We start from the raw sequence: 26,150 nt of genomic DNA, 5'->3' as shown, positions 1-26,150 counted from the left end.
TTTATTGAAAGCAATACTAACAATATCACTTAAAAGTAAATATAGTTGTTGATACTTAGGGTTTTTTAAAATTATTCGTTTATTTATTATTTTTAATTTATGCATATGAGTGTTATTCCTGCATGTATGTAAGGGCATTCATGTTGTGCAGTGCGTGCAGAAAACAGAAGAGGGCGTTGGATCGCCTGGAACTGGAGTAATGGATGGTTGTTAGCCAACATGTCGGTGCTGGGAATGGAAACTGGTCTTCTGCAAGAGCCGCCAGTACTCTTAACTGCTGAACCATCTCTCCTTTGTTATGTTTTGTTTTGTTTTTAAAGAAATCTCAAGGTATTATCTTTTTTCTTTTATGTTTTTTTTAATTCTTAAATTTAAATAACCATAAACTCACTGGAAATTAAAAAGAAAAATACACGCAGTATCTATGCACCTTTGATCTGTCTTCCCGTGGCACCATCTTGCTTAACTACAGTATGATACAAAACCAGAAGTGTAAACTTGGTGTATGATGTTGCCTAAGTTTTGAAAAGACTTTATGATGCCAATTTCCATGTGAGTATAGTACTAAATTAATTTTTACTGAGGGTAGATTAATGTGAAGTTGTCTTCAGAGGTATACAAAAATGTGGGTAGAGATTTCTTGATTTCCTACTTATAAGGAGAGAACAAATATTAACATTATAGTAATATGGGGCTTGGCTGGGTGGTTCAGTGGTAAAGGCACTTGCCACCAAACTTTAAAACCCAAGTTTGATCCCTGAGACCCATACAGTGCAGAGATCCAACTCCTGAAAATTATACTCTGACCTCCACACATACTCTGTGGCAGAGAGAGAGAGAGAGAGAGAGAGAGAGAGAGAGAGAGAGAGAGAGATTAAAAAGCAATATTTTTTAAGATCAGAATAAGAGACGGTAATAAATTGTTACCCTCCAAAATCATACATGGCTATGATCAACTGAGTGAGTTTTACCCTAAAAAGTTTGAGGAACAAGATGGAAGGGAAGTTTGAGAAGGTTAAATACTAATTGATTCAAAATATGGATGCACTTTATTATTTATTGTTAAACAATATAATACAAAGAGGTAGTTCAGATATTCCATAGGTCTTAAAACATATGGGATGAGAATTCTGCATTAGAAGATAAATAAGGAAAGTATGTAAGATTGCCGTGACTTGTTTCTGATCTTTGGTTCCATAAGAAACCAACTTCTCTGTCAAACCCATTTAAATTACTTTGTATGGCATGAAATAATACGTGTTGCCTTCTAAAAGTTTGTTTTATTTGACTCAAAGTAACTTTTATTCTTATATTTTTATAAAGTGAGAATTTGCTTTCAAGGAAGAATTCAGGAGTCATTTCAAATTAATTTTCCTTTATACCTTTCTGCAAAATCTCAAAACCCCTGCAAGACTATATTTGAAAACTCCAATAGCCCAAGATTCAACCATTGCAACTTTTATTTTTTCACATCTCTCCCTTATTCTGCTTTCCCTGGCACATTTTTCAGAGACTGGCACTTCAGGTCTTTAAAATGCAACTAGATTTTTAAATCTAACTCATTCCTCCAGAGTGTTCCTCGACAAAAGGAAGACTTATAGATCCTCCTGGGAATCAATACAATAGATAGTCTAATACAACAGACTATCTCAAGACGTTTTGCTTGGCTGCATCTAAAAAGGGCATGTAAACTACTGATAAGATCATTATCAATAAAATGGAATTAGGCTTCTATGCAAGAATTGAGTCCCCAGGTCAAGGAATATAAAATATTTTTAAAAGTAACAATTGCTAATTAGATAGGACAATAAAGAAGCCATGCAAGGTATTTTTAAATAATTCTATCCAATGCTGAAATAATTAAAATATGGTATTCAGTAAAAATATGTGCATCCCCTACATGGGAAAATGCAAATTATATATAGATAGATACAGTTATATATTTTCTGTGAGAGATATATGATTTAATATTTCCTGTAAGAAATTCAATCAACTCGATTTATCTGTGTCATGATTAAAATGTTCATTCACATGGAATTTGCTATTTTCTTAATGTAAAATAGATCTGTCCTATTAGCAATAAATAGTAACAAACTGAAGCCACAGATGTTGTATGACTCCATCTTTATGAAATCAATATGACAATTTACAGAGAAAGCAGGTAGTTGCCAGGGTCTAGGGGAAGAGGGTAACAGAAAAGTACTGGAAATACACAAAATTTTTGTTTGTGTGGAGATAAAAATGTTTTAAAATTATTATTCCATAGTCTAAAACTGCTTATTTGAATTAATAAGCAACTTAAAGTGTTTAATTATAATCTATAAATGGGTGAAATATTTAGCACATTAATTATGTCCCAATAAAGTTGTTTATACGTTAAAAAATAAAGCAGGGGCTGGAGGGATGGCTCAGCAGTTAAGAACAATGCTTGCTCTTGCAGAAGACCCAGGCTCAAATGGCAGCACCCACATGGCAGCTAACAACTGTCCGTAATTCCAGTTCCAGGGGATCCGATAGCCTCTTCTGTCTTCAACAGGCTTTGCAAAACATGGGTGCACTTACCTACATGCAGGCAATACAAGCATACACATTAAAAAAGTAAATCATATCACAATTAGCAGGCTTCAACGCAGACTCATTATAAAATAAATATATGGAGCGTCCACTAGATTTCAACTTACAATTAATTCCAACTTAAGATGAAATGTGATAATCAAATTGTATTGTAGTGATGAAATACTTAATTTAGCATGTACTTTATTTAAAATTTTAACATGTGTGAGCTGTATTATTTTTATTCCAAAGCTTAATGCAGATGATGCATTTGTTTTAAAAACTCTTCTGAAATATATATTTAAATATTTTTTCTCCTTCTAATATAAAAATGAGCACCCATTTTCTAAATACATATTTTCTAAATGACAAAAATTATTTAATCACTGTAAGAAATATGCTCTTTGTGATAAAAATCAACCTACCAATCTGTTAGTGCAATGAATCATCATAATGATAAACAAATTACTGTCCTTGGTAAATTCAATAAACACCATTTAAAAGGAAGGCTGAAGCCAAATAGAAATTACTAATAAAGATAAATCAGGTAGTTAGCAACATCCTTCGAAATGGAGTATGTGCACTTTAATAGACATTACCAGCTTCTGTGCTTTTAAGAAAGATACATTACGCACCACTCAATACTCCAAGGATAAACCTTTAAGGAGTTTTATAAAGGATAAGTTGTCTTACCTAGGCTTATTGAAAATATTTATCCTGGAGTGTTAACATGCTTTAAAAGGATCAATAGAATAAAACACACTGGTCCATCAACAAACATTTACTCAGCAAGTACAGTATGTAAGAACTGTCAAACTCAAGGTCTTTTCCATATCTAAGACTGAAATTTGTTCTTCTTTTGTCCAAAAGCTAAGTTTTTCATCATGTTTTAGAAAATAAAAACTTCTTAAGATGATGAGACATTATTCTTTTTAAAATTTTCATATTGGATCACATTATGATAAAAATGTATTACATATGTATATATCTCAATAAAATTTTCCAAGTACCTAGTGGAATAAACACCCAGATTAAGAAATGCAGAATTGATAAGGTCTTACTGTCATATTCTGGTGGGAAACAAGTGCAATGGCAACAGTCAGGATTGTTCGGTGATCTATTGGATCTCCCTGGCCAACAACCTCAAAAGTGAAAGTCCATTCCTTGCATTGGTCTTTTCATTTGCTAGCCTGTGGTGTCTGTTAGGGCCCCTGAACCCTGTTATAGGGTATCTACAGCTAAACTCCTTTTATAGTACATGAGTATTTTGAAAGAAGGTTCTATAGAAGGTTTACATATGACTCTTTCAAAAGGACTTCAGTGTTAGTTATCCCTCTTCTTCCTCTTCTGTTCTGAGTCCCAGAACAAAGAAAGAGAAATGAAGCTGGTATTGAAGCTACATCTCTGCTGACTAGATTTCATAGTACTAGAAGGTGCTCTGCAAGTTACTGGAAGAGAAAGGTCATCAACAAGCAACCTAGCTGTGAACTCTGTAAGCTACAATAACATCGGGTTTGGCAATAGCCACATGAATATTATGGGAGTAACCAAGCCACCTCTAACTGGATTCAAGGCCTGTTCCATTATAGGGAGTCTATACTTGACACTGTTAATAGGGGCAAGAGTCTGCAGCTAGACAGCTCCTAGGCCATGGGGGACAGCTTACTATTATCACTTTGTTTAATACACATAATGTTAAATTGACTCAAAATGGCTTATTGATATACCCACAGGTTATTGTATCTGTCATCTCTCACCAGAGAAGTTTCTTCCGGCAACAGATGGTGATTAACACAGGGACCCACAAATAGCCAGTGTGCAGAGCAAAAGAAACTGCACAGTGCTCAGTCATAAATGGGACAGGTATATTGCATCATCTTCTCCTTTCAAGGCCCAGGGATCATTGCAGAAGACAATGCAGAAAGATGTTAATATCCAAATGTGGTAGATGAATAAAAGGAAACAGTTTTCTGGACATCACAAGATAGTTGCACTTATGAACCTACAGCACTTTTAACAGCATGCAAAATGCCTGTGCATGTCCAGGACAGATAGGGGCCCAGCATGGATGAGGCAGTAGGCAGGAAGCACCAGTCATAGCTGAAAATCTACCGGCAATTGATAGATACTGGGAGAGGAAGTCAGTTTTCCCTACTGGTATGCTGCCTGGTAGGTTACCAGAGGCTCAGGGACAGACATATACCCACAAACACTTGGGGAACAGATTAGACTTGATAGACCTTTAATTTTTTTTAACAAAGACAAATAATAATATTGGACATAAAGTTGGGGCATAGTAAGGTGGGGGTAGAGAAAGAGGGAGGTCTAAATAGGATAAAACTAAATCATATGAGACTCTGGAATCATTAAAAATATTTCTTAATTGCAGTAATACAGAAGCCCTTCTGTTTAGCCATTGCATTTCCATGATAGCTACTATCCTGCTTTCCAGTAGCATAGATAAGCTTTGTCTGACATTATGTATTATGATATGGAATCTCAGAGTTTATTCTTTTTGTGACTAGCTTCCACAAATATCGTATTTGAGGAATTCATGTACATTAAATGTACATGTAGTTGCTCTTTGTGTACATTACTCAGTAATAAGCTTTTGCACATTTACACACTCAATATATTTATTTCCCTTTTTACATTTTGAATGCTTTCAGTGTGGGGCTATCACAAGTAGTAATAGTAAGATCATCCAGGTATATGCTTTTGGTAAACATATCAGTGTATAACTGTGAGGGGAATTGCTGGGTAATCTTATTATTAATTTATAAGTACATTTTTTCAAATTTGAAAATTTTAGATAAATTGATAGAACTTGAGAACGTTATGCTGAGTGACGTAACCCAGACCCAGAGAGACAAATGCCACATATTTTTTCTTATTCGTCGATCCTAGCTCTGATCTTTAAAAGGGAGTATAACCTGAAGTAACAGCAGAAGACAGAAAATTAGAAAGAGATCATGAGGGAGGAAGAAGGGGCTTTACAGAGGAAGATGATGGGACAAAGGCGTTATCAAGGGGGCTTGCAAAATTGGGGGGATGGCTTCAACTAGGGACTGGAGAGGGAGACTAAATTCCTGGGGCTGCCTAAAACTATTAATCAAATGACAGAATGGAAGAAGACTGGAATATGACGATTAGACATGTCCAAAGGTGAGAGTATGATCTTTTCAAACCAACTGATCACTGTGCCCAAGCTATACAATATTCTGAAGCAGTGACACATGACAGCACTTGTTACTTAGGTAATCAAAATTTTGGCTGACTCATTCTTTTTCTCTTTTTTAAATTTATTTTTTGTTTTTATTATTCTTAAGATAGGAAATTTTTAACACACTTTTTCTAGAAATAACTTGAAGCAGTTTATATAAATGTGTATATATTATAATATATAATGAGTTTAAGGGGGAAATATGAATAAGACATCAATGCCAAGGTATTTGCCAACATGAGGTCAACTTTGCTGGAATAATGAAGGTTTACATTAGCTCTGTTTGGCTGAGTCATTCTTATCTCCTTTAATACAAACAGATTTTTTTAATTTATTGAGAATTTCATACAGGTATGTAAGAATATAATGTGTTTTGATTAAATCCATGCCTACTCCCTCCCCTCCAACTCCTCCCATATCTCCCCATCACTTTTTTCTGATAACTTCATGTATTCTTTTTTTGTTTTTTATTGGGCTTTTTGCTACTCTAACATTCCCCTCTCTCAAGAGGTAACCCTAAAATCTTTTAGGGATTAGATAGGAGCCCAAATACTTTTGATAGTTTTGGCCTTGGAACAGAATATTTTGCTAAGAGGCCCACGGACATTTTGACTTTTAGTCAAGAAGCGGGCTAATTTTCTTTGGGGTCTTTTTACACTAACTTCCTGGCCTGTTCCTACCTCCTAGTCTTATCACATCATCCTCTGAAGAGGTTACCCAGCTGGGAGATAAGAAATCAGGACACAGACAGCTCTGGCTTCTTTCATGCTGAACAGGGATGCAGGGTGAGGCAATTGGGGTACCCCTTTAGTGGGTCTATCTAAAAGACTCCCAAATTGCATAACTCTTATCTCTAAGTGGAAAAGAAAGTCCTTGAATCGTGAATAGGAGATGTGAAAGACAAGTAAAGGCAAGAGTAATTAGAATTACAAGTTCTAGACAGGGAATTAGAAAAAAGTAAGAACAGGACAAATTTCAAATGTTCACATGAGAATCCACAAAATTTCTTGATGAGAGCTTCCAAAAGCATCTCTCTATTGGGTTCCTCCTCATTTTCTTTTATCTGCCAAGGCTGGACTCAAGAGTGATGGATTCAGGATTTGTTTTCAGGCATTTTGATAGCTTTGGAGTTGTTAGAATCAGTATCAGTCCTCTCTAAAAGGCTTAGTTCCCATTCTACACATGCAGATTTTTTTCTGCCTCTCTTCAAGCATAATATGTTTTCTATACTGCATTATAGTTAGAGTTATATGCATTATACATCATTCTATTTATATCTTTTGCCTGGCATACATGCTCATAACAGAAAGATGCATGCCCTTTTTACAATTATTTTTTTCTGCTGGAATTTAGTAAATATTTATTGATAATCATAACAGGAAAAGACCACTGAGAGACAAGTGATCATATTATGTATCAAAGTAAGACACATTCAACACAGGAAATAGATGTGAATTCAAAGTAGTGTAGAAAACCTTTAAAGTCTTTAGAAATGGTAGAGGAATCAAACAAGTACTTTATATTCACAAGGACACAAGACTCTAGAATGAGACACTAGGCTGGGTTATCCCTTCCTAGAGAAAAAAGAACAAACATCGGATTACTGGGGAACAAAAGTGAATGTGTGCATAATTATCAAGTTAAAAAATATTCTTCATTGGTAATGACTTTGGTTCTGAAGTCAAAAATTCTAGGTCTGGGGATTAAAGAGATGGCTCAGCAGTTAAGACCACTGAATGCTCTTGCAGAGGACAGAGCTTTGATTCCCAGCAGCCACATGGCAGCTAACAACCATCCATAATCTCTAGTTCTAGGGGAATCTGGTGCCCTCTCCTGACCACGGGCATTTCATGACATGGTGTGCTTACATACATGCAAGCAATATACTCATATATATATATATAATAAAAAATATATAAAATATTTCTAAAATCTAGGTCCATTTATATGGGGTTAATTTGGGCAATTTTTCTAATTTCTCATGCAAAATATGTGGAGGATAATAGTACCTACTTCAAGTGTATAATGAACGGCTGTCAGGGTTTGTATATGAAATACCCTAGAGAGGTTCATGTGTTTCATCACTTGGTTCCAAGTTAGTGGCATTCTTTTTGGACCTTGTGCAACTTGGAGAAAATAGAGATGGACCTTGAAGGCTACACCTAGGCCCTGTGGTTCTGTTCTTTGTTTTCTTTTTCTGGGCTATTTGAGAAACTGCTACTCCAAGACCCTGACACCACAAACCAAGCCATTTTCAGCCACCATGCTTTCTCTCTCAGGATGTGCTAGAGTCTCTAAATTGTGAAACAAAGTCAGTTCTTTCTCCTTTAAATTTCTTCTGTTAGGTATTCTGTTACAACAGTGAGAAACCTAACTAAATATGGGACTCAAGGAAATTATTTCAAGTTGAAAAGCTAACTCTAATGACAGGAATATAATAAATTCCCCCCAAAATGTCACTTATAAAAAGAAATAACTTCTATTTTTTGTTTTCATTTGATGATAGATTAATACTTTTTATTTTTTCTGTGTATGAGTATGTTGCTTGCATGTATGTAAGTGCATAATGTCATGCAACGCTTGTGGAGGTGAGAACAAGGCATCAGATCCCTGGAACTGGAGTTATGGATAGTTGTTAGCTGCCATGTGGGTGCTGGGAATTGTAGCTTAGATCCTCTGCAAGAGCAGTCAGTGCTCTTAACCGCTGAACCATCTCTCCATCTGTGACAGATTAAAAATATAGCCTTTTTGGATGAAAATGTTCTCCCAAGGCTCAGAGCTAGTAAATGCTGAAACTTGGAATCAAGCCCAGGAAAGACAGCTAGCAAACCCTACATTTTTTCTACAATATTATGTTAGGCTTACAAAAGAAGAAAAGGGTTTTGACACAAGAAAAAGTAGAAGAGTCACTCTTAATGGGACGAGAAGGCAGAAGAGCGATCTTGTTGGTGGTACATCTCCTCTTTTGCCTCAATGGCTAACAAAAGGATCACTCACGTTGTAATCACTGTGGTCTTGGAACCAATCATGAGCTATATTAAAAGTGAAAAGGGGGAATTAGTCTTATCATTCTGAACCTTCCTAAATGCTTGTAAGTGTTCTTGGAAACCTAGACTTTATTGTTTGGGAGATACTAACATAATCCTGGCATTTCTGATTATTAAATCAAACTTCTGGTAAATGATTAAATATGTTTAGAAGTAACATTCGTCATCTTTAAAATAAGAATATTCAGGTAAGTATGAAAGTTAAACATAATAATGTGCTCTATTAGTTACTTTTCAGTTGCTGTGATAAAACTTTGTGATCAAGGGAACTTATAAAAGGAAGAGTTTATTTGAGTTTGAAGTTTGGAGTCCATGATAGCGGGGAAGGTATGGCAGCAGAGATGACTGGAGCAGAAAGCCCAGGGAATATGTCTTCAAGCCTGTGCAGGAAGCAGACAGTTACTGGAAACTTGGCAAGGCTTAAAAACTCTCAAAGCCCAGCCCTGTTGATGTGCTTCTTGCAGCATGGCCATAGTTTGTAAAGGTTCCCTGACCCTCCCCAAACAGCACTGTAGTCTGGTACCAAGAGTCCAAATACTTGCAGCCTAGGGAAACATTTTCATTCAAACCACCACATGTACACAATGCACTGTCAGCAAATGTCAGCTAGCTTGGGTACCTTATTAGGGCTAATTCATCACTGGATTTCATTTTCTTCGACTCATGGACACTGGCATTCCATTTATCTTGCAGTTGGACATAGCTGCATAAGTAGCTTTAACCAATGTAATGTAAATAGAAATAAAGTGAGTGACATAGCTTTAAAAAGCCCTTCCTACCCTCCCATTTCTTACTTCCTCTGCTCTGATAACCTGGAAATACCATGTTGAATCGGTTATATGACAAGTTGGTGCCTTTGGCTAGAAGGAAATACTTTAATAACTATGTGGTATGGGCTTCCTCCTTGTTCAGGATTGAGCATGAACACTGAATGATAAATAAAACATTGTTGTCCTAAGTTACTGAGATTTAACACTTGTCATGTGACTCTAGCATTACCAAGGCCATTCTGCCTAGTTCAGCAGTTATCATTATCTATTTTCTTAGTTTTCAGTTGCTATCTATCATTCAGTTGTGCTTATATATTTGGCTTCATTTAGTTTACAACATAGTCAATAAATATTGACTTATGTGGCCTTGAACAACAATTACATTTAAAATATTTATCACCTTCCAATCATGAAATTATAGGTCTTTTATTTTTTAGATTAAGTTTTTATACATTCTAGATTTTTTGAAAATATTTTTATTTATTTTTTTTTAATTTTATGATTAGAAGTGTATTGTCTGCATGTATGTGAGTGCACCCATGTCATTCAGTGCCTTGGAGGTCAGAAGAGGGCTTCAGATTCCCCTGGAACTGGAGTGAAGGACAGTTCGAAGCCATCATGTGGGTGCTGGGAATCTATTCCAGTCAGTGCTCTTAACTGCTGAGATTTCTCTCCAGTCCCACATTCTAGATTTTTTAAGTATTTTTGTTTATTTTTATCTTATATGCACAAGTGTACTGCCTGCATGTATGTAAGTGCACTTGTGTTGTGCAATGTCCGCAGAGGTCAGAAGAGGATGTCAGATCCCTTGGAATTGGAGTTAGGAATGGTTGTTAGCTGCCATGTGGGTGCCAGGGGCTGAACCTGGGTCCTCTTTAAGAGGAGCCAGTGCTCTTATCTGCTGAGCCCTTTCTCTGCCCCCTACATTCTAGATTTTTAACTATCTGTTAGATATATAGCTAGGAAGATTTTTCTCATATTCTGTATGCTGTTTTTTTTAACTTGATTAACTTTTTTCTTTGCTGCACAAAAGCTTTTTAGTTTAATGAAGTCCTATTTTTCAGTTTTTGTCCTTATTTCTTGAGGAAATGGAGTCTTACTGAGATATAGTCATAAGCAATGACTATATCTTGCAGTGTTTCCTCTATTATTTTCCTTTAACAGTTTTGGAATTTCACATTTTATTTTCAGGTCGTTGATTCATTTGGAATTTTTTTTGAAGTGTTAAAAATAGTTCTAGTTTCGTTTTTTACATGTAGATATCCAGTTTTTCCAGCACCATTTGCTGAAGTGGCTATCTGTTCTCCGATGTGTATTTTTGGCATCTTTGTCAAAGATTAAGTCGCTGTACCTGTGTAGGCTTAAATCTGGGTCCTCTATTATATTCCATTGACCCACCTGTCTATTTTTGTGCCAGTATCATGATGCTTTTGTAACTATAGCACTGAAGTGTAGCTTTAAGTATGGTGAGACAGTCAATAAATAAGATAATAAAATGAACATTATTCTTTGCAAGATCGTAGAGTCTGACATCATGTGGTGACAAGAAATAAAACGAAAGTAAATTAAATTATAGATTTTATTTGGCTCAGTATTCTCAAATGTCAGTATTATAGTAGATACTGTTGTATTGTAGCTGTGGTAGTCTGAAGAATACCCTATGCTTCGGATGGGAGAGATGGCTCAGCAGGTTCAGAGCACTTGCTGATCTTACAGAGGACTCCAATTACGTTCTCAGCACCCATGTGGTGGATTACAAACACCTGTAAATCAAGTTCCAGGGTATTCAACACCCTCTTCTGACCTCTGTGAGCGCTGCTATATGTGGTGCACATACTACATGTAGGCAAACAGTCATACACATTAAAGAAGAAGAAATAGAGAATACAATACGCCTAAAAATTTCAGTCCAAATTCTCAGTGACTTACTCAAAATTCATTTTCTCTCATTCAGATGTTCCTAATCAGGAGATTCTCCTGCAAGTGGAGCATGAGGAATCTAAGCCACAACCAGCTAGTTCCTATGAATCTGGATAACTGATTACAGAAGGAAAGAGCATATGGAAGCATGCCAGAAAAAGACTTCAGGCCAGGAAATGTAGCCTAACGCATTGCCTAAACTACTAACATGGTTTTACCCATGCGCATATGTTAAAATAGTATTATTAATATATAATGAATGCAAATAGAGGTAAAGAATTAAAGATTTTGCATTATTAAATATTGAAATTAAACGGTGAAGTATGAAAACTATCATTTGCACACAAAATATACAACAATGTTATAATTTACTGAAAAGATGAAAAAATGTTAAGAGGAGTGAATAGTGAATCTAGAAATTTTAATGGTCATATGTGATACATGCAAAAGATAACGAAGAGTCAAATAAAATACTTAACCTTTTCTCCAAGTTTAAAATGGGTTCTATTATTTGCACTGAAACTAAAACCTGAGATGTAAACCACTATGTGTAAGGCTAGGCATGTGAGAGGAGAATTTGAGATCAATGCCAAGTGGAACCCAGATAACCTATAATGAAAAATAGCGGCACATTTCTAATCGCCAACACTTTAAATAAAAAGCATGTCTGAGAAAGCTTTAAATGGGTGAAGAAAGATGAAGAGAATTCTTTGAACAGACTGTTGTGCATATCATTAAAAAAGAATAACCCAAACATTTACACACATACAAGAAGTCAGAAACATTACCATGCACACGTCTGAAAGAGCTAACCAAAGACATGATCTGGTCAGTAGAAAAATAGAAGTTGAAGGAATACACTGCAAGAAGCAATGATAGACAGAACAAAATGACAAAATCAGGACCTCTTTAAAACTATTATAAAATGATATGATCAAAAAAACCAACCTGTGGCTAGAGAGGTCATAAACAATAGGGGAAGGCATTCTACTAGTATTCTGCTAAATAGATGTAGTATTAACCAGCCCTTAATGACTTATCATTAATCCTACAGTTTAGCATATCTCTTAACTCTCAACAGAGAAGCTTATTTTTGCAGAAGATTGCGATTAACACAGAGACCTTCAATTTGTCAATGTGCAGAAAATAAAAGACTGTAGAGTGCTCAGCCTTAAATGGGGCATCTACATCATCCCTCCCCACAAGGCTCAGGGAACTTCGTGGAAGAGGGGTTGCACAGATTCGAAAAGCCAGAGGTGGTGGATGACCAAAATGAAATGGTGTTTTCTAGATAGCAGGACACTTGCCCATGTGAACTCACAGGGGTTATAACAGCATATATAAGACCTCCTCACACTCAAGCCAGACAAAATCTTGTCATGGATGAGGAGGAGGGCACCAAATCCCACCCCTAGTTTTAGAGCTATTCGCAGTTTATAGCTGCTGAGTGAAGGAGAAGAATGTGACTTCTGGTAGGAGAACCGCTCTCCAGGGTGTGGCGGTATACCTAGGACTATATGGGTAGCACAAATTGGAGTCTACGGATTAGCTAAAATAAAACAAAACAACAGCAACAGCAAAAAACAGGATTCTGGAGGCAGAGGCAGGTGGATCTCTGTGAGTTCAAGTCCAGCCTGGTCTACATAGTGAACTCCAGGATGCTTGCGGCTACAGGGAAACCCTGTCTCAAAAAGACCAAAAATAAACAAATAAGCCAATAAATAAACAAAAAATATTTAAAAACCCAGGACATGCAATGGGGAGATAGGAAGTGTGGGGGGCTAGACCTGGGAGGAGTTGCGAGAGTAGGGATGAATAGGCTCAAAATACATTGTACGAAATTCTCAGAAAAATATTAAAAACGAATAATTAGAATGGAAACTACTAAAAATTTAATTAAATGAGAAGAATGAACAATAATAAGATCATGATGACTTTTAACCTTGTGTCTGGAGTTATAATTACAGATTTAATAGAAAAATATAAAAATGTAAATATTTCCATTGAAAATCTTTCCACACTCATCAAAATCAGGATACTTGAAAATTATAGTGGAAAAAAAGTTCTTAATTTGAAAATGGCAGATATAAGTGAAGAAAATGTCACATAACACAACCAAAAGTTAAAATGAAAGAAGAAAATAGCAGGATACACCACATAAAAATAACATACTAACATGAGTGAACTCAAATATTAATGTGTATCCATGTTCCAAAGTCTCCTACTGGGAGACTTTATTCCAGATTTAAAGCAAATAGTGGACTGCTTTGACTCACATTCATATGTGAGATGACTATGCATTATTTTCTTTCTCCTGCTTATTTTATTAAGTGTTATGTCTTCCAGGTTAATCCATGTTGTTGCAAATGTTTCTCTCTCTCTCTCTCTCTCTCTCTCTCTCTCTCTCTCTCTCTCTCTCTCTTTCTCAAATATATATATATATATATATAGAGAGAGAGAGAGAGAGAACTATATATATAGTTCAAAGAAAGCCAATGGTTATAATATATATAATGTTCAAAGACAGTCAATGGTTATTAACCTATTAACTTAAAAAAAATTTTAATTACAAGATTATTAAAAGGTAAAGAAAGAATGAGAGATTATCAGAATATGATTTTAAAAGATTATCCTAAAAACCTAAAAGTTGAGAATGTACACTGGGTACTTGAAAATATTTCTCATGGCATCTAAGTCCATATTCAACTCTAGATATCATTACAAAAGTCAACTTTAAGTATAGACTACACTGCATGTATACATCTTGCTTTCTGCATTTTTTTCAGTGACTTGGAATGAGGCAACTACAGCAAGGTATTTCATCCTTATGATGGATTACTTGGAAGAACATGTTGTCAGAGTGTGACATATGATTATGGTTATACCAATGAGAAATTGGAGTTATTTCACATATGCTCCCCTCTTCTTATCCATGGGTATGGATATTCTTTGCAGTTCTTCACAATCATGCAAGGTCAAACCCAATCACTCCTATTCATGATTTACAACAGAAACCTGCATTATTTAAAACTCATCCCTCTTTAAGCTTCATAAACCTTCATTCCATGGGGCTGGAGAGATGGCTCAGCAGTTAAGAACACTGGTTGTTCTTGCAGAAGTCCAGGGTTTGAATCCAAGCACCCACATGACAGGTAATAACTGTCCATAACTCCAGTCTCAGGGTATGTGACAGCCTCTTTTGACTTCCACAGGCATTGCCCGACACAGGTGCACTTACCTACATGCAGGCAATACACGCATACACATAAAATAAAAATAATAAATAAAAAAATTTAAAAACCTTCATTCCTGTTCCTTGAGACCAGGTATCATAGTAAACTGTTACATGTGGTCTTTCCTCTTTAGGATTGGATTTGGAAGAAGATCTAGATTAGGAAGATAAATAACAACAACAAAAAAAACACTGAGGGAGAAAAACTGAAAAGACCATATCACAAATGAAAAGAAGATATAAGTAAAATAGAGGATAGATCATTAAAATTATAAGAGAATACTAGAAATAACTTTAATGTGAAAAAGCATATGAAATCAGCAGTTTGGTGGAATTATGTGGCTAAAATTGACTGAAAAGAAACCAAAAACTTAAAATCATTAGGATAGTCTATATAAATTTGTTTCCCATATTTCATGAAATAGAAGCACAGTATCATGAGACTTAAGTGGTAGAACCTTTGGGAAGTGATTCTATCATAAAGGCACCACCCTTAGAAGTTCTCATAGTTTGGTTATGTTCCAAGCAAGTGAGGTATAAAAAGGCAAGTCTGGTCCTCCCCCTGACCTAGTTTTCTTTCTTTTTCTCTTCCTATATGATGCCATCTGCCATGTTGTAATGTGCAAGCACTATTCTGGTCCTATGCTGTTGGGAATTTTCAGCCATCAGAATCAAACCAAATAAGCCATTTATTTGATATAGGGTATGACCATTCAGCTTAGGATAGCCTTAAACTCTCTACTTTCCTGGCTCAGACACCTGCAGGCTGAAATGACAGACCAGCATGAAACACTCAGTTTTGTAGTAAGTCATTTTTTAGCCAATTTGAAGGTAAAAACCAGTCATAAATATGTAGGTAAACATACTACCAATGAGTTGTAACTATAGCCCTGATCATCCTTTAAAATATATTCAAAATATGGTTTGCCCCTCATTAAAAACTCAACCAGGGTAAGAGATTAGTCAGGGCACTCCTTGCAATCTCATGCATCCAAATGCAACACATTTAATTGGCATATTCAATTTTTAAAAATTGGTATATTTGGCCTGGAGAGGTGGCTCGGTGGTTGAGAGCACTGGCTGCTCTTGCAGACGGCTCGGGTTTGATTCTGGCACCCACTTGGTGGCTAACAACTGTCAGTAACTCCATTTCCATGGGAACCTGACACCCTTTTCTGATCTCTGCAAGCATTGCATAGCACGGGAGCACTTAAATACATGCAGACAATAAATGCATACACACAAAAATAAAAATATTATACTTTTAAAAACTTTGTATAGTAAGCCCTTAAAATAAAAAATATCTGAACTACATTTAAAGTCAACCACCCGAACCCCCATAGTTTGGCTTCGCTAATATGAAATGAAAAAGAATAAGTGAAGATTTTAAAAAACTGATTTAATTGTGCATGCTTCCAAAGGTAATGATCATGCACTCTGGACTTGGAAATCATATACTGAGTCTTTCTCCTTTAGGCATTTTTAGATAAGTTTTCAAAGTCTCTAGTAGTGATATTCATTTGCACTTCCTATGATAAAAGAGACTCTCCAGTAGACAGACCATTCTACATAACATTTCTGTTGTTATTCCAAGTTAGTCCCTTTGGACAATATTTAAAAGAGGCTCAAACAAGATGTGTCTCTTTGACTGAACTACATCTAGTCCAATCACATATTTTGAAAATGCCAAATTCCATGCAACTGCCTCTTATTATGAGTGACCAATCCCATCAATATCTGTTCAGATTTACACTCCTTACCTATATGTCAGATGAGTGCCTACTCTGTACCACATATCAGGGAACACATTTCAAGCTCTAAGTTTTTCTGTAAAATGTCAAAAGTTAGCTCACCTGTAATGGAATAAAACAGAATCTCTTATGTGTTTTCTTCGGTGGCTTGAAATCACAGCATGCCAGCAAGCCTCCCTAAAGAAATACAGAATATGAACACTTTTTCAATTACCATCGAAAATCAAAATTAAACCAGAAATACCCAGACATCAGAAATCAAACTTTTCATTTGGAATTCATAGTAATGGAACATCATTAAACTATGCTTATCTTATATATAACATATAGAATTCAGACAACACTATCCTATTTGTTAAAACAAAAGAAAAAAATAATCCAGTCGAACATTTGACAACTTCCAATAGAAATATCTAATGTTATAAGAAATCTTCCACCTCATTTTTGGCTGTAGGTGGCTCTCTCATTGAAAACATGATCAAAGCTGGGCATGGTGGCACACGCCGTAGTCCCAGTACTTGGGAGGCAGAGGCAGGCAGATCTCTATGAGTTCAAGGCCAGCCTGGTCTACATAGTGATTTCCAGGACAGCCGGGGCTACAGGGAGACCCTGGTTCAAAAAGAAAAAAGAAAAAAAAAAACAACAACAGATCTAGATCATGTTGTGAGAAATATTTAAGGGCTTTATCTTAACTTTGAGTCTAATTTTGAATCATTTTTCATTCAATTTATTCATTTCTGAATAGCCTTATGCAATGTTTTAAATTGTGGTGTCAGTTTTCTTCACAGCTTACAACTAGGGAGAGGCCAATAGAAAGCACCCTGATGTTAAGGAAGAGAATTGTTTAGGGCTTGGGGACCATACTGATGCATATCCCTTGGTTGATTAGCAAATGGTCTAAAGCTATAGGAATCTTCACTTTCTTTAAGTCATCAAAGAAAGCTAACTAAAACCCACTATACCCAGGCACTGTGGACACAGTCATATGTTATATGCATATTATAGTATATAGAAGAATGGCTTCCAATCACAGAGTTGTGGACACTAATGGGTTAAATAACTGCCAAAGCTCAATTAGTTTTGACATTATTTCTAAATGATGATTTTATTTTCCATCTTCTTGACATCTTTGATAAATTTTTATAGTATTTCAGAGCTAATCAGGCACCTTCATGATGACAGGGCCATAGGCAATTTTTAAAAATATTTCAGCCATAATTATTTACTTTGTTGGGTACTGGATATTTTTTGCATTTCTACAATATTTAGCTTCATTCTGGGATACCACTAAGCTATTACAAATCATTTGATTCTCTTTGATCGTCCTTTGGAAGGACCTAAGCAGCACTAAGTACTAAAAGAAGACTATTCCGTCGACTCTCCCTAATGCTTTCTCAACCAGAAAGCCCTCAGTGTAGTGTGATTACTCTTCTCAAAGCATTGTGCATTCTGGATACTTTACCGATAATTAATTTAGATGTTTCTTTACCATGCACTTCCTGGTTTCTCACATGTTGCAGAGCCGTATTCAGGTGAATACATGACTGCAATTCTTTCTAGGTCTTTGGGGTTTTCTGTTTGTGAATCACTTTACTCTCTGCTGCTCTGACCTACTTTCTTTATATGCTTTTGTCTCTCTGCAGTCTCCACTTCTCTCCTCAAATTAGTAAGCTCACTGGGCTCTTCCAGGATTTTCACTCCCTCCTCAGTACATGAGCAGCATGGTCAAGAAGTACCCTAGTGGTCATGAGCTGATCCTGTCTGATGACTCTGTTCTCTCTCTTGTATTTCTATCCCTCATCATCTAATGTCAAGTTTCATTCATTTTTTCAATGCTCTTATTGTGAGTAGAAAGGTGAATCCTGGCCATATTGTTCCTTCTTAGCTAGCAATGAAAATTTTCATTACTGTTAAAGAAAAAAAGAAAAAAAATAGACATAACCCGATCTTTGTGTGTGCACATGTGTGTTCATGTGCAGATGCATGTACACGTGTATATTTTGTAAAAAATTTAATTGCACTTTTGCAATTTCACACAGTGGTTCTTAATCACATTTAGACCCCCACCCCCATCCATGCCCCGACATGTATGTATATTTTAAACCTAGTCCTATGTAAACTTTACTTTTTAAAAATTATTTAATAACCACATAATTAGAAGAAGCATTTCATTACAACAGCGTTGACATATTCAATAACAATTTCCAGAGCTAAGATGCATCTCTTTCAAAATTGGCTGTAAATTTTTAGGTTTACAGCTATACAATATTGTACTAAGTATAAACCCTATATGAAATAAAATTAAATGAGGTTTTAACCTTTAAAAAAGATCTCCATTTCATTATTAAAATACACAGTTTCATACAGAAAAAAATTCATTTTTAATGAAACTGACATTAAGATGTTTGCACATGCGTTTCTAGACTCTATATAACTGATTATTACTAGTCACAGTCGGTTACCTTCTGAATTCCTTGGCATCTGAGCATGGATATAATATCAATGGTAATGTTTTTCACATCTACTAATTTCTAAGGAGCAAATTTTTATGCTTTGAAGAATTATTTTTTTAATTTAATAACCACATGATTAGAAGAAGCATTTCATCACAGATTTAACATATTCAGTAACACACTCCAGAGCAAAAGTAGATCTCTACCACAAGTGGGTGCAAGTTTCTAGGTTCACAGTTGAGTTAATACAGTTATACAATATTGAACTCAGTATAAGCCCTCTAAGACATAAAATTGAATGAGATTTTTAACCTTTAAAAAACATCACCATTTCATATTAGAATATATTGTTCCTTGCAGAAAGACTCATTGTTTTTGCTACTAACACTGAGATGTTGGCGCATGCATCTCTAATCTGTATGCATCTGATTATTACTAGTCATAATTGGTTGCACTTGTACCCTTGGCGCCTGTGTGTGTCTATGAAGTCATTGGGTGGATTTCAATGGTAATGATTATCATCTCTACTAATTAGCATGATGTAAACTTCCATGCTTCCTCCTCAAATATAATACATTTTTAAAAATTTGTTGATTTTTTTGTGTGTGTATATCACACAGAACATCCCAAACCATCTTATTTGACTACACACCACTTCCCAGTTGGTAGCCTCCCACAGCCTCCCTCCCCCCACTAGAGCCCTTATATTCTGATATCCCTGCTACTGTCTGCTCTGTTGTCAGCACTCCAACCAAACCCCACTGCTAGTCTTTCTGGTGAATCTAGTCAACCTATCTAGAGGTCTTTGTTTTAGGAGGGTCAGCTGTTTCTCTTCTAGCAGCAATCAGTTGTCCATACTCCTTTAGATAAGATTAGGGTCTGTTGTTCATTTTCCCAGTTCTATGCTGGGTTACTATTTGGGCGTCCCTTTGTTCACCCTGGCCAACAACTCAAAAGAAGGTATCTTCTATCTGGCATTGTTCCTTGTTATGTAGCCTTTAGCTATGCTAAAGAAATAAGAAATATGCAATAAGAAATTTTATTGGCACCTTTAATCTTTGGTTATACTTTCCTTTTGGATGTTTAAGGCCATACAGTTGGCCCTGATAAACCAATTTATTTTTACTCTTAAGGTCATTTGAGGACCTGTTCCTCAGGGGACACATGGGCTTGGGAGGAGCCCCTGGCTCCTTTCTTTTACCAGTTCCGCCTATGTGAAGATAAGTCAAAGGTCCTGCTCGACCATGGTTGGCTTCGCTTGGAAGCATGGAGGAAGTGATTCCTCTGTGTTGAACCTCCTCTTTGTACACTGGACACTGGTTCAAGTCCATCTGGTGGGGTCTGCTCGGCCTCCTTGATAAAGAAGACAGGTGCTCACCACCATTACAGGACATTTTGAGAGATGCTCATAGTCCCCTGGAACTAGTCAACCTAGGAGGGCAAGGAGCAAAAATTGTCCTTTATGTCCCTCTGACAGTATTAGTATTAGTATTAGTATTAGTATTAGTATTAGTATTAGTATTAGTTAAACATCCAAGAAGATTAGTTCCACCAGTCTGGTACTTTTAATTGCTGTGGGTCATGTAGATAAATCTTGGGCAAAGACCAATTGTTCTCAGATAAACCTTACCTAGACATAAATTTCTTGTTCTGGTATGTATATTTTGTCAGTAGGTTGTTGGACTAATATGGTTCCCTCTGGTTTTTAAAACTAGCTAGACATTATTTATCTCTTGCATTGTCTCTACTTTTATCACAGATTACACAAGTTTTCCCTGTGTAGTCACTAAATCTTCTTAAATTGGCTGCTAATGATTGTACTAGGACTGCCACAATCACAGCTTGTTCAGAGGTCAGTTGTTCCTTTTTCCTTTCTGTGAACCTGAAAGTTGCTTTGTAAAGCTCTGAAAAGTGGAATCTAGATCACTGTGATTTTTAAATAAATTTATCTGTAATGTACTGGAGTAGAATCCCATGCTACTACCATGAAGCTCACACAGACAGAAAGATACACACACACAAAATGCTGTGGTTCATTCTCTTAAAGATCCCAAGCAAGTTTCTCAAAGAGATGGAAACCTATTTCCTGTAGTACTTTGCTTAAGACTTTCTAGCATTCTTACAGATATTAATATATGTGGGAACTGCATTTTCAGGTGAAATATTTTGTTGTCCTTCTTTCCATTTACCTCACTTGGGTTTTTCAAAGTACTGAATTAATTTATATATTTTAAGTACTCTGTTCATTTTATATAAAATGATATTTCCCAAAACTGATGTATTTTCTTGATGAAGGGTATAATGTTTTTCCATATGAAAGGGAAATAGATTAAACACAGATTGTAGTTATAATGGATGTAGATAATGTTTTGTTCATTTCTAAAAATAAAGGAACAGATTTTAAAACTTTCTGTGTGAAATATATCAGTTCTCCTTCAAGAGCGGGTCTTTTTTTGAGACAAGGTCTCCCTGTATCCACAGCTGGCCTTCATTAGCTAATGGAAACCAGGCTGGCCTCGAACAAGAGTGGGTCTTTATCAGCTCCTCTTTGCCCCATCTTTCTCAGGTTCCTTATTTTGTATCTCAAATCTTTAAGTTTCCTTTGCATTTGAGAAAGTCTTACTTCACTTACAGCCCTCCTAACCCTTTCATATCTTCGTTTATTTACCCACCTCTTGAGTGCTTTTAAATCTACTTGGCGTCTTTATAAGAAAAGTGATGGTAACAATTGAAGAGTTTATTTTATTTGGCTTGTCTTTTTCCTAATTCATTAATAATTGCCTCATGGGCCCATAAAATTGAATGCTAAGAAAGTGAACAGCACATCCTTATTTGTTTTATCCATAGAGAAATAAATGTACTCATAAGACTTAATACTAAAATCCTTTAAGAAACTGGACAAATGTTATTGACGTCAAACTGAAAAGTCAATTCTTCCAATTTGGGGAGATAATGCACCATTTTTCATGAGACGATCTGTATTTCACTGTTAGGTTTCTAAGAGTATTATCGCTAAATATCAATTTGAAGTGCATTTAATGTTACATTCTATAGATCAAACAAGAAAACATCTGTGCCAGGTTCAAGTTATTTAAGCTTTAGATGTTGAAAGTATATGTATGAGAGAGAGAAAGACCCGTAGGAGAGGGAGGGATGATGGGAGATTAGTCACATGGGAAACACATTGATTATGAGCCGACGCGTTTTTTAAAGTATGAATGGATCAATGGATGGATGGCATTGAAAAAAGCACAAATTACCCAAGTACAAAAGGAAGTACACAGGAAAGCTTGTATAGATTTTCATCAAGCCAGAAATGTTATAAATACATTTTTACTGCAATCTTCATTATTGATTGGTGGGACAAAGTTTCACTTTTCTAGTGCTAGAATAAAAAAGATGAGTAGCAAAGAAGTCAGAGTAACTCAATGAATAAAACACAGGAATTTTGTAAATTATTAAAGAAAGAATTCCTTAAGTTCTATCTATGTGTCAAAATTGGTTTGAAATTTGAGGAATGAGAAATAAAAGAAGAGTCTAGGATCACAGGTTGGAGTCCTAAAACTGACAGAAAGAAGAATAATGAGGACTCCTGTGAGGAATGTGTAAAGTCAATTCCATACAGAATTATGTGGAGTCACTAGGAAAGGGAACGTTATCATATTACAATGGTATTTATATCACAGGTATCCATTTACCTGAATTGCGCTGAAAGAAGCTCTATTCAGAGCTGAGAAAAATGTACTAAAAATCATAATAAATGAAATTGCACAAACCAAATCCATAAGTTAGATATCATAGGTGGAAATTAATAAGTTTTTATTCAACAAGGATTTCCTAAATGATTAAAAGGTCTTATGGGCCAGTATGTTTAGTAGTGAATCTAAAGGGAGATGGCTCGTGAAGTAAGAAACTTCCTTTCCACAAAACACAGTGCAAGGTAAATGGCTTTACTCTTAAAGGTTTAGGTGTAGCCCATGCAAAACGAGTAAATGTTCCCTCCTATTATGGAGCTGGTGCACTACCCCTAAGTATTGTTCTCTGTTGTTGCACCAATGGCAAAGAAGGGTGGAACCTGGCCAGTTTCTCTGCCTAATGATGACAGTGCAGGGTTTTTAAAAAATGTAATAAGATGCCCATGTGATTTGTCATCCTAGCCACTCGAGAGCTTGAAGTGGGAGAATTGCATGAGCTCAGGAGTTCAAAGCCAGCTTAGACAACAAAGTAAAACATTTTGTCAAAAACTAAAGAAATATGCACATTTAGTTAAAAACTATAAGACATCAGAGTGTAATTAGTTCACAAGGTTATTTACTATGTCTTCAGATTCATTAGAATACAACAAAGTAAAACATTTTGTCAAAAACTAAAGAAATATGCACATTTAGTCAAAAACTATAAGACATCAGAGTGTAATTAGCCATCAAATTCAAACTTTAAAACTGAAATGGATCTAGATTCTAATACATGATTGTTGAGGTAGTCTGCTTCCAAAGTCCATATTTAACGCTACCAGTTAAGTCTCTCACAAATACTAAAGGATAATCACCCCAAAGCAGCAAAGAAATAGTCATTCTATAAGAATAGTAAAATATATCCCAGCCTGTGTCTGGATATTTGTGGAAGTACAGGATAGAAGTTAGCACGAGACATCCTTTTCTTACTGTAGGGTTGTATTCTTCATCATGCAAGTTTCAAGTGGAAATTTTATTCCATATGCATTTAAATTACTCTGTGGAATTTCTTATGTCAATTATCGTGTAGTCAGAATTGTTGCTGCTTCTACTAAAATGCTTGTTGTGCTTCTATCTAATTTTTCCAGGGACATTTTTTTCCATTGTTTCCTAGTAAAATGTCTGTAAGAGAATGATAAACTATCACCATCATACAAATGTTTGTTTCACAGATGTGAAAAAATATAGAGAGAATGCTAAACTAAACAGAATAAATGATATCACATGAAAACCTGATATAGGATGCCTCCATAAATGAAATATACAGTCAATGCATCCATATCACCATAACTGAAAAAGTAATAAACATGCAAGTATTTAAAATCCTACTGCAAACACTTGGGAATGTATAACTCAGCTAATGTAAAATTATTCACTTTTTCAACATAAAATTGAGGGATTTTTTTTTCTTTATCAATATAATATTTCTTCTTTGTTATGTATAAGCATCATCATAAATTGGAAAGTTTGAAAAGAGTGTTTTCCTCTTAGAGTAAACATGGATAAAATGAAATATTGGTAGTGTAATCAAAAATGCACAAAACACTGACATATTCATTCATAAGACATACATACGCACATAGCACTGCACATTACACTAAAATAACTATTAATAATAGAGGTGGTCTCCCAGTTAGATAGTGGCAACTCAGGTCATTTCAGTGAACAAATTGTCTGCATCTCTACCATACTAGAGCACTGTTCTGCATGCTCAGTGCTCTGGTCTGTGTTTGAGTATTCATTATGAATATTCTCCACACTTTCTTTCTTACACAGAGAATGTGGCTTTCTTGCAGCAAATCTGAAATAGTAACAGTGTTAGTTTATCAAAGGTATTAATTAAATGTTCTCTGCATCTTGCCCTCAGATCTCTCACTTCTCACTATTATTAGACAGCTCATAGATGACTTTTTAAGCAATTACGTAGCCAGTGATTCATAGAGATTTTGCCTCCCATGTGCTAAACCCTGTACCAATAAATAAGTAAATAAATAAATAAATAAATAAATGTTTCTAGAGGGCTAAATATTATTTATGTGAATAATAATAATGTTTCTTTACTTATTTCTATCTTCCAAACACTGAGAAAGTGTTTTCACATACTGTAGTCATCACATTTTAAGAAAAAAAACAGGTTTAAAATGTTTTTGTTAATTTTATGTGTATGAATGTAACACCAGCATGTGAGGAGGTGCACCTGTGTCATGCAATGCCTGCAGAGGTCAGATGTAGGCATTGGATACCTTGGAACTAGAGTTACAGAAGGTTATCAGTGCCGTGTGGGTACTGAAAATCAAACCTAGTTCCTCTGCAAGAGCAACCAGTCTTCTTCACCGCTGAGCCATCTCTCCAGCTCCAAGGGAAAAAAACAGGTTTAGAAAGAAATAGTATTTTGTCCAAAAGGGTACAGTTAACAAAGGGATGAGCTAAAATTCAATTTCCCTCTATCTTATTCAAGAAAACAAGCACTTAATTGCTCCCACATTGCTTTCTATCTAAACACAACTATAGATATACAGCTTGTCAGGCAATTGTTCATATCATGAGGTTAGACAGAATATACTGGGATAACTCAAAATTCTAAAATTGCAGAAATAATCAATGCTCTATTTCCCACATCAACAACATTTAGGCCCTGGAAACCTCTATTTTATTCTCTACATTTATGAGTTTATTGTAGATGTGCTTGTGTAGTCATGGAGTATTTGTCTTTCTGTGGTTTACTTACTTCATGTAGCATATTGGTCACCATATGTTCACACATCACAAATACCAAGATTACAGCTGGGGAGATGGCTCACTGAGAAAAGACACTTGTCACTAAGCCCTACGACCTGAGTTTGATTAGAAGAACCACATACTGGAAGGAGAGAACCAAGTCCCACAAGTTCTGCTCACCTCATCACATCTCTGCAATGACATAAGCATGTGGAGAGAGAGAGAAAGAGAGAGAGAGACAGAGACAGAGAGACAGAGAGGATAAATAACTGAATGTAATGGCAAGATAACCTTATTTTCAACAGCCAAATATTTCATTGACTACATATACCACATTTTGTTTCTTCATTCACCACCATAAAGCTGATTTTATAACCATAGATATTGTAAATGATGCGGTAATGAAAATGGTAATAGAAATTCCTTTTCAACATACTGATATCAGTTCTGTGTACACATGCACAGAACTGTAAAAACACAGAATACTTCTTTCTTTTAGCTTTTAATAGACTTCTGTACTGTTCCCCATAATTGCCCTACTGATGTAGATTTCCACCAACACTAAACAAGTATAATCTTTTTCCATACCCTTGTCTGCACTTACCATCTTCTGGGGTTTGATGGTATCCATATTAATAGGTATGAGTTGGTTTTAATTGGATTTTCCTGATAATTAGTCATGTTTAGCATGTTTTCATATACCCATTAGTCATCTATCATCTTTAAAGAACTGTCTCCCAAGTCCTTTG

Source organism: Nannospalax galili, unplaced genomic scaffold (assembly GCF_000622305.1).
Source record: "Nannospalax galili isolate Female #2095 unplaced genomic scaffold, S.galili_v1.0 scaffold7, whole genome shotgun sequence".
In the NCBI taxonomy this organism is placed as follows: domain Eukaryota; kingdom Metazoa; phylum Chordata; class Mammalia; order Rodentia; family Spalacidae; genus Nannospalax; species Nannospalax galili.
This window is presented reverse-complemented; position numbering follows the sequence as displayed.